Source organism: Chrysochloris asiatica, unplaced genomic scaffold (genome assembly GCF_000296735.1).
Source record: "Chrysochloris asiatica unplaced genomic scaffold, ChrAsi1.0 scaffold00011, whole genome shotgun sequence".
In the NCBI taxonomy this organism is placed as follows: Eukaryota; Metazoa; Chordata; class Mammalia; order Afrosoricida; family Chrysochloridae; genus Chrysochloris; species Chrysochloris asiatica.
In genome coordinates, this window is record NW_006408529.1 from 34,040,725 (window position 1) to 34,056,937 (window position 16,213).

At 39.4% G+C, this 16,213-nt stretch overlaps 1 pseudogene; it reads left to right on the forward strand.

Annotated features, from left to right (window-relative positions):
* LOC102826184 overlaps positions 1–16,213 on the forward strand; it is a 121,296-nt pseudogene that overhangs the window by 76,780 nt on the left and 28,303 nt on the right.

The window sequence follows — 16,213 nt, forward strand, 5'->3', positions numbered from 1 at the left end:
ATCAATTACTGATATGCAAATTCAAACTGAAGCTGAAGAAAATGAAAACAAGTCCATGAGAGCCAAAATATGACCTTGAATTTATCCCATATCTTAGTGATGTATAAAGCAAAAATGAATTTGTTGTCCATATTACATGTTGGCTGCTGTTTGGATGTGGCTTCATTCTATATCTTCTTCCTCCCAGACTGAAAGAAAAGTTTCTATCTGGACAGACTGCAATAGAGGGAAAAAGCAAGTGTCAGAACCATGCAAGAGTTCTTAAAGATTCTGCTGGGATGTGGCATCATTCACTTTTGCTCACTTTCCATGATCAAGCCTCTTGTGACTATGGTGAGGAAATGAAATCTTTTCACAGGGAAGAACTGGGAATAATAATACAATCACCATAAGGAGCATGCTGTTAAGAAGAAAGTCTAGAGAACAAAGTAATTCAAGAAATAAGGAGTTGTTGGCTAGATAAAATGCTGATGAGAGACTAAGTAAAATGAGACAGAAGTGACCAATTGGTTTGGAAATATAGAAGTCCTTTGTTTCAGAAATGACTCATTCTTCTAAACTGGCAAGAGTAATGTGTCCTTTTTATGCTAGAAGTACATAGTGGCAATACTGCTATCTGTCTGTCCCTGGAGAACAATTCCACTACTTCTATACTCTTAAAATGGACCTGGTTAAAGATTGGTGAGGTCCTGGAACCACTATAGGCCCAGTAACCCAAGGAATTTGGCTAAAAAGTAAATGGTAGCCTAAATTTGTATTTACTCAGCCATAATTATATACTCTTTTTGTTTTATTTTACAGGAATATTGGTCTAAGCAAACAGCAACTATTATCTCTTCCAAATGAAATTAGCTTAAGAGGTTTTACAAAGACAAAAGGAACATTGTCCAGTAACTGCATTTTGCAAATGATTCCTCCTTAATATTGGATTTTTCTGGCCCAACCCTCACATATCTCCCAGACCTTTCTGTGTATGAGTGTGCAGGGATGGGGGTGGAGTAGAGGTGTTGGTGAAGTAGTAGCAATGGTATTGAGCTGAAATGCTGACATCATGTATTTTTCTACTGGTAGATTAGATAAATGTTTGTGGTTAAGGACAGCTAGAGGAGTCATCTTGTACATTTGGCAAGGTACCTGAAAGACCTGAAATGTCCCCATGTGATTTATATCTGCTTTGACATTTTAAAAGAATTGTTCTTTCAAAATGTAAATTCTAACTTTTTAAACTATTTTTTACACCTGAGAATATTGAGGTTGGTAAGAGGATCTTAAAAACTTTTGTATTTAACTACTCAAAAAAAAATTTTTTTTTTTTTTTTTAAAGTGAGAGTCTCCACAACCCTGACACTTAAAGTTTCTTTCTGCATATTTTCAGACATGGGTAAGCTCATTGTCTCATTGCCCAAAAGACTAGGCCAACTTTTAACTGACAGACTCTCTAGCTGACATAGATTGAATTGTGTCCTCACAAAACATGTGCCAATTTTGTTGGTGATCCTCAGTGGTTTGGTAGTTATGCAATGATGTAATATGGCATTTATGTGATAATTCCCCATGTTGTACATCTACTGTGATAAACCAATTAAGAGAATTAAGGGTGAGAAGCAATACATTGACAGTGAGGTATAAGAAATTCTATCCAGATTCAGAAGAGGACATGGAATGAGGGATAGCATGGCTGACATCAGATAGCTCTTGACTGAATGCAGAGAATACCTAAAATATGTTTACCTGTGCTTTAGTGACTATGGACAGGCATTCCACTGTGTGGATAATAACAAACTAAGGACAACATTGTGAAGAATGGATATCCCAGGACACTTAATTGTATGTATGAGGACCAAGAGGCATAGATCAAGAAGCAGTACACAGACGAAGAGGCAGACATTTCAAATAGAACAAGAGGATACTGAATGGGTTAAAATCCAAAAATATGTGTATTAGGCCTGCATTCTTTTAACATACTTATTCAATCTGTATACTGAGAAAATAATCCAAGAAACTGAATTATATTAAGAAGACTGTTACATCAGGATTGGAGGAAGACTCATTAAGATCCTGCCGTGTGCAGAGGACACATCCTTATTGTTTGGAAGCTAAGAAGACTTAAAATACTTACCAATGAAGAATAAAGACTACGGTCTTCAGTATGGATTGCACCTCAATAGAAAGAAAACAAAAATCATCACCAATACATAATTGACATCATGATAAATGGAGACTAGATTGAAGTTGTCAAAGATTTCATTTTGCTTGGATCTATAATCAATGCTCATGGAAACAACAGCCAAGAAATCAAACGGCATAGTGCATTAGGCAAATCTGCTACAAAAGATCTCTTTAAAGTGTTAAGGACCAAAGATGTCACTTTGAGGACTAAGGTGTGCCTGACCCAAGTCATGACATTTTCAACTGTCTCAAATGCATGTGAAAATTGGACAGTGAATAAGGAGGACCAAAGGAGATTCAATACATTTGAATTACAATGTTAGAGAAGAATATTAAAAGTACCATAAACTTCCAGTAGAACAAATAAATCTGTCTTGGAAGAAGTACAGCCAGAATGCTCCTCAGAAGTGAAGACTTCTTCTTTCATACTTTGGACATGTTGTTAGGAGGGCCCAGTCCCTGGAGAAGGTTATCTTGATTGAAAATGTGGAGGATATTGAAAAAGAGGAAGACCCCCAGTGAGTGGATGATACAGTACAGCAACAATGGGCTCAAGCAAAACAGTTGTGAGTATGGCACAAGACTCAGGATAGGAAAGTTCTGTTGTGCTATGAGTCAACTCTATACCAACTCTATGGCACATAACAGCAACAAAAGGGTGGGCTGCAATATCCTTAGTCCATCACTGCTCTGATAATATGTAAGGGAGTTTCCCAGGAGTGTGTCCTGCAACAACTTTCATCTTACAAAAATACAAGGAGAAAGAAATGACTGGAGAGAGAAAGAGGCGCCTATTTTCACCAAGAAAGATCTAAAAGTGGAGTTCGTCCTTTAGACCTGGGTTCCCTGCGCTGTGAAACTCCTATATCCAGTGGAAGATTGGTGCCAAGATACAAGGCGCTCTCGGATCTCCAAGGAATGCTGGGCCTGCAGATGCTGAAAGGGGATGAGAACTTTTCCCTAGAGGTGACAAAGAGAAAGCCTTCTCCTAAAGCCAGCACTCTGAATTTGGATTTCTAGCCTCCTAAACTGGTGTTGTGCTGTGGGCTAATGCGTCAGACTGCAAAGTCATTTGAACTGCAAGGTTGGTGGTTCGAGCTCACCAGCTGCTCCTTGGAAACTCTATACAGGGTCGCTATGGATCAGAACCAACTCAACGGAACTTCACAACAGTAATGTATGAGAGCATACATTTCTGTTTGTTAAAGACACTCAGTGTGGTATTCCTGTCACAGCAACACTACATAACTTAGACTCAATTAAGGAAGATCTTTATGATGTTCAAAACTAAACAGTAATCTAAGCTGGGGACCATATATAATAAATCTACTCAGTCCTTTACATGAGAATCCTTCCGATTTGTCTATGTTAGTCCTACTACCTTAGTCCTCTCTCCTTTAGGTAGATCATCTCGAGTTTCTCTTCTCCATCACTCGTCAAATATTCTAGCTTTTCAAAGTTTTTCTTACAATGTTTTACTCAGAATTCAGCCCACTTCTTTAAATGACTTAAAGAAAACATTGAGCGTGCCCCAGGCAGGTTAATAATGTAATGCCCCTTCAAAGTGATGTGTCTAAGTGTTTGTTCAACCCTTACTTAGGGTCAGACTAGGAAGGCTGCTAACAGCAGCTCTGGGCCTTTTCTCTATTGTTGTGATCAGTTCAGTTCGTCACCTTCATTTCAGTGAGCGTCTCAGAAAGTATCACATTCAACCAAGAATTCTGGTAGATGATGTTTTTTCTCTCCTTCCATTTCCAGTGATCAAGAGAATCTTATAGTTTGGAGCCTTGGATTTTTGCATGGCTGATCTACCCCTTAATCCAGTTGTGGATCTGATCAATAATCTGGATTTATATATTGATTGTTTCTGTTTAAAAAAAATCATGTTACACAGCATGATTTTTACCAGATTGTGATTAATTTAAAAGCAGACTCCCCCACAACACACATACACACACAGGAATTGGCAAGCCAGTCTTCTTTATTACAAGTGTATTTGATTAAATTTTATTAACTTAAATGTACACATTTATATTTTACCTAGTTGACTTTTACCTTGTAGGCTTCAATGAGGCATTTTAATCAGTCAAAAGCATCTTATTCAAATATGTCCATTTAAAATATTTTAAGTGATTATATTGTCTGATTGACAAAAAGTTGGAGATATGATCTATATGTTAGGAAAATTTTCTCTCTCCAAACTCTGAAAACAAGCTGTGCTATTTAAAATGGTAACCATTAACCGCATATGATCATATGGCTAGTTTAAATTGAGATGTGCTGTATAAAAATATACAGAATGTTTTAAAGACTAAGAAAAGAAATAATGTAAAATATCTAATTAATAAATTAAAAAATACTGATCACATACTAAAATGATGGCATTATAGATATAGAGTTAAATAAAATATATTATTAAAATGAAATTTATTTGTTTCTTCTTACTTGTTAAAATGTGGCTATTAAGAAATTTAAAATTACCTCTGTAATTCACATTTCTCAATCACATAATATTTCTAATGAACAACATTGTTATAGAGTAGGGGTAGGGAATGTCTGACACTTGGGCTATATAAGGCCCTGGAAATAATTTGGTCTGGCCCTACCAAGGCAACTGCTATTCCAGCCATTACATTTGTTATTGTTGTTAAGCACAGTCAAGTTGGTTCTGACTCATAGTGACTCTGTACAGGGTTTCCAAGGAGCATCTGATAGATTTGAACTTCCAAACCTGTGGTGAGTTAATTAAATATTTGATCAAATATAGCAGGCTAATTTTTAAGTTGTTACATTTTTATGGCCTGCAAATAATGTTAAAAATGTCCAAATGGCCCTTGGCAGAAAAAAAGATTCCCCACTCCTGCTCTAGAAAACCCAAACTTCTTTTTATGATATTTGGATAATTACAGCAAGCCTGAGTTGGTCACAAGACAGGACATTGTGATACAAAGCACAAAGTTGGTGGTGCTCATGTGCCTCATAGCACAGTTTCCCTCCAAATCCACCCAGTCACGAAAGTCCAGCCTGGTCCCTCCTTAACTAACCATAGCTACTCTTACCTAGACAGGGCGGAGAGAGGAAGTCAGATGTGTGCCCTGTTTATTCCCTCTTCTTTCTCCACCATTCTTCTCTGCAGAGATCATTTTCTTCTCTTAGCATCAGTAAAACATTCTCCAGGAAATCTTTTACAAGAAATCTGCGAGTTCTATAATTTCTGATCTTTAAATATCATTTATCGTGCACAGCAGGAGCAGCATTTCCCAGGATTCTTTCCAGTCTTAATTGCATTCTTAGCTTTGATATGAGGAGAGAGTATACACATAGGTCCTTTCATGATGGGGAGAGGGTGCGCTCTTGGTGGGTATCTCAATGTGTGGCCGAGAATGAAGACCAAGCTATAGGTAATGTAGTTAACCACAGTCCTGACACCCAGGTATTGAATTTATGAATTTGTGATGGTAACCCAGTAGAAATTTACACCAAATGGTCTGTGTGTTTCCATTACTATAAATTTCATGTCAGCAGGACATTTGACTTTCAATCAAAATGGTAGCCAGAAGGACAGCAGAAGTTTCACCTTGGCAGTCTAGGCTCAACACAGTCCTCAGACATATTTTGTTTGGCTCTCATAATGTTTTATAAAATGAAGGTAAACTTGGAAAATCAACACATCTCACATAAAGCTCCAGAGCTTGAGTTTCTTTTGAACACTCTAAGATAATGCTGGGTCAGTATTCCCACAAGGTCACAATGGACTGGAATGGAGAAATGAAGCCTCACTACAGGAACTCTGGGATCTTTCCTGCTGTTCACACAACCTGTGCATATGCAAAAACAATACCAAATCCACAGAAGTTGTCTTCCTGGCTCATGGGGTCGTCTGTGTTCACTGCTCCTACATCTTACTGATTAGAAAGTCAGAATAGAGTATGCCTTTAAGAAAGTGGTATGTGGCACATTTTTTCATGCTGATTTTATTTCCAGGATGGCACAAGTGGTTTGTGGTCAGCTTCTGTTGTGGCACAGTGGGTTAATGCGCTGAACTGCAAAGTTGATTTGAACCACACAGTTGGCGGTTCATACTCACCATCTGCTGCTCGGAAACCCTATAAGCTATGGGTCGGAACCGACTCCACGGCACTTAAGAACAACAGCAAACAACCTGAAGGTTGGCAGCAACTCCACAGAAGAAAGACCATAAAGATGACAGAGAAGAAAACCCTGTGGAGCAGTTCTACTCTATAACACCTGGAGTAATCATGGGTCAGAATCGACTCAACAGCAACAGGTTTTTTAATTGTTTTAATAGTATGTGGAGATACATGGTTCTAGGAGAGAGAAATTAGGATCCTGGATGCTGAATTTAAGAAGCTCTGGTAGCACAGTGGTCAAGCACTTGGCTGCTAACCACAAAGTTACAGGTTCAACCCACCAGCTATGCCATAACAGAAAGATGTAACAGTCTGCTTCCATTAGAGATCACAGCCTAGGAAACCTTATTCTATCTTGTAGGGTCACTAAGAGTTGAAATTGACTAAGAAGGCAATGGGATTGGTTTGAGTTGCACACAACTGCATTTTTTTTTTTTTAGAAAAAAGAGGTAGAACCCATAGAAGAGGAGGACAAAATATAGAGTTGAGATGGGACAAATCTTACACATAACCCAAGTTAATTTGTAAGTCATTTCTGTTATCCCCTCAATCTAGGTATGGTCAAGGAAAACTAATTCCTCAGTAGCCAGAAGTCATCCAAATGTTTCAGCTTATTGAGAATAATGGCCTAACATTTGGAAGTGTGTGTTTTCTTTACTAATGAAAAGGAGTCAGTGTAGAAAGAACATGGGGTTTGGGTGAGGGAGAACAGGTTGCACAACAACTTACTGGCCTAGCCAGCTGAAGGAAGGGACACCATGCTCTCCCAGTGATAAAGGGAAGGCCCTGTGTGCTCACTTATTCCAAGGTCCAAAGAGCAGGTCAGTAACATGCCCTCATGCATGGCAGCCTGGGGGAGGAAAAAAAATCCTTGTTTGAAATAGTCATCTTTTATGCTATTCCCATATATTTGACTTTTATTTGAAAGTTACTGATTTTAAATTAAAAAAAAAAAAAAGATAGGTATTCCATACACAAGAGTGAGGTGATTATTATTTTTAAAGCAATTTGATAAAGTAATATTGCTTAAGAAAGACCTGAGTTTTCTTCACATTCCTGAGGTAGAATCTAGATAGCTTTTATAAACTTGAGTCTGCTCTGCTTGCTGGTTTTGGCCTAGTTCCCTTTTAGAGGAAGAAAAGACTTTTGAAAGTCCCTCAGTCCATGGCGTGTTTTCTCTACTTAGCAATTTCTAATTCAGGAGGCCAATTTTAGCCACACTGGGCAGATTCCTGAGGGAGGGTCAGATCTTGCATGTTCTGTAATAACCAGTTTATACGGAGAACCAAACTGGCCCAGTGTACAGGACCATGATTCTCGCCAAGATCTTGTTTCCACTGACAGTGGTGGGAGTGTGAAATGGTCATTAAGTCATATGTTTGTTTGGAGTGGGGATGAGGCTGAAAGAAAAACCTGTTAGAAGCTGGGAGACTGACTGAAATTTAACTCACATTTTGTTGTAAATATACATGCTCAGTGATTTTCTCCAGAATCCCAGATCTTATAAATACATTATAAACAAACCAATGGGAAGAAACAAAATCTTTGTTCCTGATCCACCATGAGAATTATCCTAGCCCTTTTAGCCACTAAATTTTTCCTCCCCATCTCCCTTACCTGGAGTCTAAGCCTAGTCTCCAAGGATAGCACATCGCTGATTGCAGCCTTTAGCTCTGGAAGGACTGGATGCTTCCTTTAGAATAGCAAGTAGGCCCGTATATGCTGTAAGTCCTGTGATAACCTTTGCATTGCTCTTTACGTTTTATGGTGTTATTTATCTTTGGCCTAGTATTTGAATGGTCTGCTCCAGCTGAAACTTGGAAAATCAACACATCTCACATAAAGCTCCAGAGTTTGAGTTTCTTTTTGTTCCTTGAGAGGCTTGTATCTTTTTATTTTGTTTACAACTCCCTGAATGGTACTATGCACATAATAGGTTTTCAGAAACAATGTTCTGAGGAATAGCACAAGGAAGGATTTGGAGCATGGGCTCTGCCTGCCTACAAACGTGATTCTCTTTGCCCTGGTTGCAGGTTAAAGCAAGGGACTGAAAAAGTAATTCAAACAGTAACTCAGTATCAGAATATTATCTCTACAGGATCCTCAGCTGCCATCTAGTTGATTCTGACTCATAGTGACCCTAAGGAAAGAATAGAATTGTTCCCTAGAGTTTCCAAGACTGTAAATCTATAAGAGAGGAAACAACCTCATCTTTCTCCACAGAGTGACTGATGGGTTTGAACTGCTGATCTTGCAGTTCACAGTCCAATGCATAACTCATGGTCTCACCAGGACTCCTTCCTCTGTAGGCATGGGGAATCTTTTTTTTTCGACCAAGGATCATTTGGATATTTTATAACATCATTCATGGGCCATACAAAATTATCAACTTGAAAATTAGCCTGCTAGGGATGAGAGGAGTGGTTGATGGTGGTGGCTGTGTGCCGTGGAGTTGGTTCTGACTCAAAGTGACCCTGTACAGGGTTTCCGAGGCTGTAAATCTTTATGGGAGCAGAACGCCTCATCTTTCTCCCGTGGAATCACAAGTAGTTTAGAACTGCTGACCCTGAGGTTAGCAGCCAGATTCGTAAGCACTACGCTACCAGAGCTCCTTATGAGAGGATTATGGAAAGCCAAAGCAGAAATCATGGTAGGTATAAGCAGAGGGAAATTAGAAAACAGATGCAGTGAAGCCCCAAGGAGAAGAGCAAGACGGAAGAAATGACAGCAGAAGCCATGCCACAGATAAAAATAGAGGAGAAAAAATGTACAGAGAGAACTCAGGAGAGAAGCAAACTAAAGTGACACAAAGAGAATAAAGCAGAAGCAGAGAGAAAACAAAAGGAGACTATAAGTGATATTAACCGGGAGTAAAAGTATTTCTACTTTCTTATTGAATACTTTCAGTAAGGGCTAAGTTACTGTCTTTCTAATTATATATATATATAAAAAGGCTCTATTATAACTTTCCATTTCTGTAAGCTGCCATTTCAAGTTCAAAACCCATGAATACCATCAGAATGAATTTTGCAAGTATTTGTAAGAAATCTCTGTTTTGGGTCTTTATTGGTATATGTTTCTTATACCCTATACAAAAAAAATCCTATATAGCTGTGTGATATTTTCTTTATTCTAAAATATCATTAAAAGAATGACAGTTTTAAAAAAATTAGCCTTCTTTACTTGGGCAAACAATGAATTGTTGTTGTTGTTGTTAAGTGCTGTTGAGTCGGTTCTGACTCATAGCAACCCTGTATAGAGTTTCCAAGCAGTAGCTGGTGGGTTTGAACTACCAACCTTGTGGTTAGCAGTCCAGTGCTTATCCTACAGCACCACACCAGGACTCATCCCTAATGTGATGACTGAAGTTCTGGTATGGCTCTGTGGGATAATATGCTGTACCTCAAGGTCATTTTGAACTGCAAGGTTGGTGGTTCAAATTCACCACCACTCCTTAGAAACCTTATACAGGGTCACTATGAGTCAGAACCGACTCAACAGTACATAACAACAACAAATGTGATGCCTGGAGCCCTGGTTTGGCTCTGAAGAATAAGTACTGGACCGCAAGTTCAGTTTGAACAATAAGGTTGGTCATTCAAACTCACCAGCTGCTCCTTAGAAACCCTATACAAGGTCAGTGTGAGTCAGAACTGAGTAGAGGGCACCTAACAACAACAACAACAACAACATATGGCCCTCTGGACAGATGTTCCCCGCCCCTGCTCTTCAGTACTTCTTGTTGTTGCTAAATGCTGTTGAGTTGGTTGCGACTCAAAACCTGTATAAGGTCTCCAAGGTGTGGCTGGTGGGTTTGAACCACCAACCTTGTGGCTCAAGCCAATCTTGCAGTCCAGTGCATTATCCTACAGCACCACACTAGGACTCCCTATCCAGATCTATAGGGGCACTACAGGAGAGGTCTTCTAAATCTTTGACTCAGGCAGAACATTGTCTCCACTACATTGCTTCTGTCTTTCTTGAGCGAACACACACACACACACACACACAGACACTTTGCATTTCTCTTTGTTTTGTTTCCTTATTTTTCTTCACCTTTCTGTCTCTGAAGATATTCACTTTTATAAAAATTAAACTTAGTGCTTATGGCCCTAAACTTTACAGTGATATTTTTTCAAAACTCACAAGTTTACAAAGTTCAGGTCAAAAATAAAATAAAATAATTATTTTAATTTACTGTAGTATTTTAACTATGCAAATGGTACACAATGCTTTACGTTAGATACTAATGTAAAGTTTAAAAGGATTCCAATAGCCATGAAAGGAGAACCCTCTTGGGAAGGAAACTGTCGTATTACATCATGCTTTTGGAGTGCCCCAGGCTGTCTGGTACTTTCTGAACAATGGAGGCAATTGAGGAATTCAAATGAGTAGGTGAGCAGTCATATCTTTACAAGCCATCTCTGGAATACCCCAGCACTGGTGTTTCAGTGGGTGCTGAAACTTCCTTCCTCTGGCACTGTCTTCTGTGGGCCATCGTTCAAGATCTTTACATTACACATGCCCAGGCAACTCTGGGTTTATTTTCAAAGTCCTTTAAAAAAATAAACTTGTTTTAAAGAGTTTTTCAGCAACAACCCCCTCCAAAAAATAAAACAAAACCCCCCAAAAAACACTGCAAACCTCCTACTCACTTTTTCAATAACTCTGAGAAAAACATTCATTTTCAGGCTAAAAACTACCCCAAAGCCAAAAACAAAACGCAGCACACAATCCCACTGCCATCAAATTGATTCTGACTCATAGTGGCTCAGGGTTTCTGAGACTGGGAACAGATCACCTCACCTTTCTTCCATAGAGTAGCTGGTGGATTTCAACCAATGGCCTTGAGGTTCCTAGTCTCAGTACAACCAGGGCTCCTAAAAAAATGACCCCTTGAGAGGACATACCTAAAGTCGTAAGGTTAAACAGGGATGTATTCATCAGATCTGTTAAGGTCCAATCCAATACTCCCCAACTCCATTCTTTATTTCTAAAAACATTTTTAACCCAAAATATTTTTCCCATACAGCAACAAGGAGCACTGAGGCTGCTAACCACAAGGTCCATGGTGAGAGCCCACCAATTACTCCACAGGAGAAAGATGAGGTTTTCTGCTCCGGAAAAGATTTATAGCCTTGGAAACCCTATACAGTGTTACTAAAAATTGGAATCAACTCTACAGCACTTAACAACACACAGCAATAGTTCTCAGCTTCAGCTTCATATTAGAAACAAGTAAAGTTTTGTGAGGTTTTTTGGGGAAAAAAATTACTGATGTCTGAACTCTGTCTCCAGAGTTTCTTAGTGACTATCTGTGTTAGTTACCAGATGATACTAATGTATAGATTGTTGTTGTTGTTGTGAAGTGCCATCAAGTCTGTTCCGACCCATAGCGACCCTGTATAGGGTTTCCAAGGAGCAGCTGGGGAGCTTGAATCACCAACCTTGCAGTTCAAACGGCTTTGCAGTCGGCGCATTAACCCACAGTGCCACACGAGGACTCCAACGTATAGATTGTTGTTGTTGTTATGTGCCGTGGAGTCGGTTCCGACTCATAGCGACCCTGTATAAGGTTTCTGAGGCTGTAAATCTTTACAGGAGCAGAAAGCCTCTTCTTTCTCCAATGGAACAGCTGGTAGTTTCGAACTGCTGACGGTGAGATTAGTAGCCCGGATTCATAATCACTATGTTACCAGAGCTAGTACTGAGAAAAACAGCTGTAAAAACAGGGCTTTTTACAGGCTCATCCTGATTCGATCCCCTCCTGAGAATTTTCATTTCCACCCACAGATATGTTGTTGCTGTTGTAAGTGCCATGAGTCAGTTTCCAGTCATAGAGACCCTATATAGGGTTTGAGTCTACATTTTAACAAGATCTCGGAGTGAAGTACAGAGGATCTTGTTAAATTGTGCATTCTGATTCAGTATATCTCTGGGTAGCAATGAAAATTCTCAGCAGGGTGTTGAACTGTAATGAACCGATTTGAAGCCCTGTGTAAAAATCAGCTGATTGGAAATTTTCTGAGAATTAAAAGTTTAACCAGAAAAATCATCCTATTTTTTACCTTTCATCTAAGACATCGATTTTACAAATATTTATATATTGCTCCACTGATATAAATATATTTCTTACTCCAAATACCTCTCCATGCCTTCCACCCCAAGTTACTAAGGAGTTGATATTGCACCATGCAGTGAGAACAGAAAGTATTTAGCAATTTCATCACTATTGATGGATGCAAGTTAGAAAACGGCAGCTAGAGTTTTAAGGGGCACTTAAAGACCCTCAAGTTTCAGGTAAATATTCATGTCTAAAGAAGCTCCATTTGGATGGGGTGCTTTGCAGTCCTCATCCCCCTAATTACCAATTTAACAACACATGCCCTGTAGAAAACGGACCTAATTTGGTGAAGCTGGGTTGAGTGCCAGTTCTCTGGAACTTGGCAGCAAGTGGAAAGCACTATGGGTACCAATTAGCTAGAGTTGCTTTCAACCCCTAGCTGCTTAGTGGAGACTTTTTTTTTAAATGTTTGTTGGTTTTTCATTAAAGATTGATCTGACTCTGCTGATTCAAATGTCCTTTTATTTGGCAAGTCAATCCCAGCCTGATAGTGTCACATAACACAAAATGTGAAAGACGACTTGGCTGAAAGTGACATTCAAAACTCTGTCATCTAGTTCCAGATGCAAAAGCAAAAAACCAACGATGGTGGATTAAGAAGTAAAACCCTCTCACAAGATTGTGAAATATCTGAGGAGCGAACTCATGGGCCCTAGTGGAGAGGAGGAGTCCTGGTTTGGTGCTGTAGGATTAACACTGGACCGCAAGGTCGGTTTGAACCATGAAGGTTGCCAGTTCAAATCCACCAACCGCTCCTTAGAAAACTCTATATAGGATCATTATGAGTTGAAACTGACTCCATAGCACTGGACAACAACAGTGGAGAAGAAGTGGATCAGGATAGACATTAATCTTATACGGTTTTAGTCAAAGGGCAGAGTCCTTGGGTGATGTAACATGCTCTGGTGGTAGCTGAAATGTTGTAGATTCAAGTCCTCTCAGAATCACCTCGGAAGAAAGTCCTGGCTATGTGCTTCCATAAAAAACCAGTCATGGGAAACCCTAAGTATCGTTCTATTTGATACAAATGTGATCACCATGGGTCAAAATTGACTCAAAAGTAAGTCGTTTGTTTACAGATTGTTGTAAGGTGTCCTCGAGTGGGATCCGACTCTTAATGACCTTAGGCACAACAGAATAAACATTGCTGGGTCCTTGGAGGCCAAGATGGCCAAACTTCATCTCTCATACTTCAGACATATTGTCAGGAGGGACCAGTCACTGGAGAAGGACATCATGTTTAGTAAGGTGGAGGGTCAGAGAAAAAAGAGGAAGAACCCCCCAGCAAGGTGGATTGGCAAAGTGGCAGCATCAATGGGCTGGAGCATGGCAGAAATTGTGAGGTTGGCCCAGGACAGGGCAATGTTTCATTCTGTTGTGCATAGAGTCACTTTGAGTGTACCAACTCAATGGCACCTAACTACAACAACAATTCTAATCCTGATGCCAGGTTCTTGTTCACATAATACAGTTTGTCAGATTATTTGCTCAGCAAACATACTGAATAGTTGGTGAAAGAATACAACCCTGGAGCCCATTTTCCCTGATTTTAAATGATTTGGTGTCCCCTTGTTCTGTTCTACCAGCTGCCTCTTGTTCTATGTACAGGTTCTTTATGAGAGCATTCCTTGAAATTTTATCCATAATTTGTCATGATCCACACAATTGGATAGTAAATAAAGAACAAGTAAACATCTTTCTGGTATTCTCTGCTTTCAGTCAAGATGCATTTGATGTCAGCAATGATATCCTTAGTTTCACATCTTTTTCTGAATCTGGCTTGAATTTCTGGCAGTTCTCTGTCAATGTACTTTTGCAGCCATTTTTTAAAAAAATTATCTTCATTAAAAGTTTGGTTGCATGTGATATTAATGATATTGCCTGATGATTTCCTCATTCTGTCGAGTCACTTCTCTTTGGAATGGGCACAAATATACATTACTCCCAATAAATTGACCAGGTAGCTGTCATGCAAAATTCTTGGCATAGATGAGTGAGCAATTTCTGTGTGGTATCAGTTTGTTAAAAGATTTGCATTTGTCTTCTATCAATTCTGGAGATGTATTTTTCACCAGTGCCTTCAGTGCAGCTTGAACTTCTTCCTCAGTACTATCATTTCTTGATCATATGCTCCCTCTTGAAAGGGTTGAACATCAACCATTTCTTTTTGGTGACTCTGTATATTCCTTCCATCTTCTTTTGATGTTTTCTGCATTATTCAATATTTCGCCCAAGGAATCCTTCAATATTTCAAGTCTAGGCTTGAATTTTTTATTCAGTTCCCTCAGCTTGAGGAATGCTGAGTGTGCTCTTCCTTTTCAGTTTTTGCACATTTCATTATAGTACTTGATTTGTCTTTTTGAGCTGACCTTTTCTGTTCAACTCGTGGATTTTCTTATTTCTTCCATTTGCTTTAGCATCTCTACATTTGAGAATAAATTTCAGTTCTCTTCTGACGTTGTTTTGGTCTTTTCTCTCTTTCTTTCTTTCTTATCTTCTGAATGAGCTTTTGCTTTTTTCATGTATGATGTTCTTGATGTCATCTCACAGCTCTTCTGGTCTTTGGTCATTAGTGTCTAGTGCATCAAATCTGTTTTGGAGATGGTCTCTAAATTCAGGTGGGATATGGTCTCTAAATTGAGGTGGAATATATTCAAATTTATATTTTGGCTCTGGTGGACTTGTTTTAATTTTCTTTAGCTTCAGCCTGAATTTGCATATGATCAATTGATGGTCTGTTTCATAGTAAGCCTTTTTTTTTTTGCTGATCATATTGAACTTTTCCACTGTCTCTTATAACAGATGTAGTCAATTTGATTCCTGTGTATTTGATTCCTCTTCAATTTGTCCATCTGGTTATGTCCATGTGAATAGTCACCTTTATGTTGTTTTTAAAAGGTATTTACAGGGGAGATAATGCGGAGGCCACTGCAACTTCTCCATCCCTGAACTCGCCACCAGGAGTAGCACCTTAACCAAGATCGCAGTGATCAAAGCTGAGATGGCTCAAACTCAAAGGAACAAGGCCACAGCGTACCACCTAGGGCTGCTTAAGGCTCATCTTGCTAAACTTTGATGAGAACTCATTACTCCAAAAGGTGGTAGTGGTGGGCCAGGAGAAGGTTTAGATGTAGCCAAGACAGGTGATGCCCAAATTGGATTTGTGGGTTTTCCATCTGTGTGGGAGTCAACCCTGCTCAGTAATCTGGTGGGGGTATATTCTGAGGCGGCAGCCAATGAAAATTCACTACTCTGACCACTGTGCCTGGTGTCATCAGATACAAAGGCGCCAAGATCCAACTTTTGGATCTCCCAGGTATTATTGAGGATGCTAAGGATGGCAAAGGTAGAGGCCTTCAAGTCATTGCAGTGGCCAGAACCTGTAACTTGATCCTGATCGTTCTGGATGTCCTAAAGCCCTTGGGACACAAGAAGATTATTGACAATGAGCTTGAAGGCTTTGGCATTCGCTTGAACAGCAAATCACCCAACATTGGCTTTAAGAAGAAGGACAAGAGAGACATTAATCTTACAACTACTTGTGAGCTGGATACTGAAACTGTGAAGAGCATTTTGGCTGAATACAAAATTCATAATGCTGATGTGACTCTGCGCAGCGATGTCACAGCTGATGACCTCATTGACGTGGTGGAAAGAAACAAGAGTTTATATCCCATGTATCTATGTGTTAAATAAGATTGATCAGATCTCCACTGAGGAACTGGATATCATCTACAAGGTGCCTTACTGTGTACTCACCTCTGCCCAC